The following is a 3043-nucleotide window of genomic DNA, read 5'->3' as shown; positions in this document are numbered from 1 at the left end:
CCAGGTGTAGTGTTCAAGTCTCCGGAAAGAAAGCGCAACTCAGCTCCCGATTCCCATACATAGCTCCAAACTCAACATTCGCAGAGTAGAGAGCAAAACGTTATGATCGCCGCCACCGACACAAACAACCGCTAGAGTCTCCACTTTGGGCAGCTTTCGTGAAAGGCAAAAAAAAACTAGCATTTCTTGGATATAGGCTCTGCATGATTTAATGGGTTTAAGATACAGTCACAGTCAGTCAACATTGAAAATGGCAATATATTTTTGGCAATAAGGTCGTTGCAAATATTTTTCATACTTTTTGTAAAAAAAAACAATCCACTTTATCGACCCCCGGGTCTTTTGTGGTCTCTGTTGCAAGTTTCTTCTCATTTCTAGGCATCCGAAGGTTATGTCTGGTGCGTCACCCAATACTTCTTTTACGCAAATGGACCGACGTTTTACTTCCCCATCTGGTAGAAGGCGTGATCAGGAAAATCTAGTCTCGAAAAATGCCACTGGGTCCGTCTGGGATTGAATCCAGGCCTTACTGTGGTTTAGAGGCTACCACGCTAACCACTAAACCACCGGACCCGTTTATGTCGCCCCCTGAAAAAAACTTGCAATAAATGTCTAAAATGTCTTTTTCTGCATATTCAGCATAGGGATCATCCATAAACCACGTGGACACTCTTTTAGGGATCTCCGGTGGCCACATCCGGAACCGCATTAGGAAACAGCGTAAACTAGTCATGCGACATATCAAACTTCTTGATTTTGGATGGAGAGTATCCTTAAAATGTATTTTTACCTCCGGTGACCGGTTCCCAGGTTCTCCGGTGGCCACATCCGAAGATCATATTTGACAAATTCCTGAAACCACTCTTGCGACATATCAAACTTCATGTTTTTAAGAGAGGAGTTTATAACTCATGTCCTCATCCAAAATCAAGAAGTTTGATACGTCGCATGACTATAGTTTACGCTGTTTCCTAATGCGTGGAACCGGTTCCGATGGGTCCTATGTTATTTAATATTATTCTAGGATTATTTTGCATGACTATTCATGGTAGAAGAAAGCTTATCAGTTCACAATTGGAATAATCTGACACTTTTTCCAAAAACCCGGTTCTTCCGGTGGCCTGTACTCCGGCCACCGGTCCGTGCAGTGCGTTTTTTCATCGGATTATTGTTCCTAATGCAAAAACGAAACTTTTGGTGTATAGCATTCGATTGTTTGCGCGAAATCATGTTGCGGTATTTTTTTTGGCCCTTTTTTCGCACTGTGCGCTGGGGTGGAAGAAGATTCCTTGGAGTAAAAAGAGGTTTGGGTGCTCTCCCCATTAAAGCCTTCGGACTCCTAGGTTCGAGCAGAAACTTGCAATAAAGACCACAAAAGACCCGGGGGTCGTTAATGTGAATGGTTTGATTTTGATACCTATCTAAGCCCGCTCTCACGCACACTAGCGCACCATTTGTTTTGCTGGCCGGTACAAAATTTAACCTCACTTTTTTTCGTGTACGTACACGCAATACATGCGCACGTAGATAACTCTATAGAGTTTTCCATATCTTAATTTTGAAGAATTAGCTAGCTGCTTGAAATACATTAACGGAATAAGATCGTGAATGGGAGATGGACCCCCCAATAAGACAGAACTTAGACTACTAGCAACGCGGCGCTCTACTTTGTTCTAGCTGTTTCATTTTTCAAATAGAACTGAAACAGACCACCCGCAACGTGGAGTTGCAGTTTTATTTTTCGAGCAGGATTTTGAAACCGAAATAAAACTGCTCGACAAGTTTGTTTCAAACGTGAGACGATTTAAAACTGGAATAGAACTCAGTTTCAAAAAAATCAGATATATAGAGACATCCACGTTTTCTTACACACACACTATTATTATTATTATTTGTTTATTTATTCATGTAATATAAGGCACAAAGCAAAGAAAAAGCAAAGTAATCCACTTTAACGGCCCCCGGGTCTTTTGTGGTCTCTTTTGCAAGTTTCTGCTCATTTCTAGGCGTCCGAAGATTATGTGTGGTGAGTCACCCAAAACCTCTTTTACGCAAATGGACCGACGTTTTACTTCCCTATCCGATAGAAGGCCAGGAGGATAAGGCGGGAATCGAACCCGCGCCCCATAGCAACTTAGAGATCGGCAGCCGAAGCCGCTAACCACCACGCCACGAGGCCCTCACGTGCCTTTTAATTCATTACATTGTGCCGGGAATTCACTTAGTGATGAAGTAATTCAATTTTACTTAACTTAAATAAATTAATGCTAGACTATGATGCTGTGTTGATAATGATACGCACACAATTAAAAGCATTTTTTGAAACAACATTTAGTTCAGCGCGTTGCGAGCATCCTGTTCTAGTTTCATTTACGCCAGTTCTAAAAAATAAAAACTGCTCGCAATTTGAAACAATGGAGCATTTCCATTCGAGCAGTTTTTGCTTTTTTCTACAATGTAAGCCGGGTCCGGTGGTTCAGTGGTTAGCGTGGTAGCCTCTAAACCCCAGTATGGCCTGGGTTCAATCCCAGACGGACCCGATGGCATTTTTCGAGATGAGATTTGCCTGACCACGCCTTCTATCGGATGGGGAAGTAAAACGTCGGTCCATTTGCGTGAAAGAGGTTTTGGGTGACTCACCACACATAACCTTCGGACGCCTAGAAATGAGCAGAAACTTGCAACAGAGGCCACAAAAGACCCGGGGGTCGTTAAAGTGGATTACTTTGCTTTTCCTTATGGGAGAACTGTCATTTCTACCACTCGAATCGGGTGCTCCATTATAAAACTTCGCGCTACAGACAGTATTAGGCCAGTAAACTCAATCGGACCGTGTACGTACCGGTTGTTGAAACGGAATTCGTTTCGCTACGATTCGAATGGAGTACCCGCAGTCGAGCAGTTTTTGACAGTTTGCTCCATAAGAAATACATTGTAGAAAAAAGCAAAAACTGCTCGAATGGAAATGCTCCATTGAATTCCAATTTAGTTGAAAGAGATGGCAAATCTAATGCGAACAAAACCGCAGCTGCCATTGAATTAT

General features: G+C 42.5%; 1 protein-coding gene across 1 annotated transcript in view; it reads right to left on the bottom strand.

Annotated features, from left to right (window-relative positions):
• Nucleotides 1-3043, bottom strand: part of LOC120424935 (uncharacterized) — a 211274-nt gene that overhangs the window by 15369 nt on the left and 192862 nt on the right. The gene's annotated exons all lie outside the window — the stretch shown is intronic.

Source organism: Culex pipiens, chromosome 1, assembly GCF_016801865.2.
Source record: "Culex pipiens pallens isolate TS chromosome 1, TS_CPP_V2, whole genome shotgun sequence".
Classification (NCBI taxonomy): domain Eukaryota; kingdom Metazoa; phylum Arthropoda; class Insecta; order Diptera; family Culicidae; genus Culex; species Culex pipiens.
The sequence above is the reverse complement of the archived record's forward strand: the minus strand, read 5'-3'. Positions and strand labels throughout refer to the sequence as shown.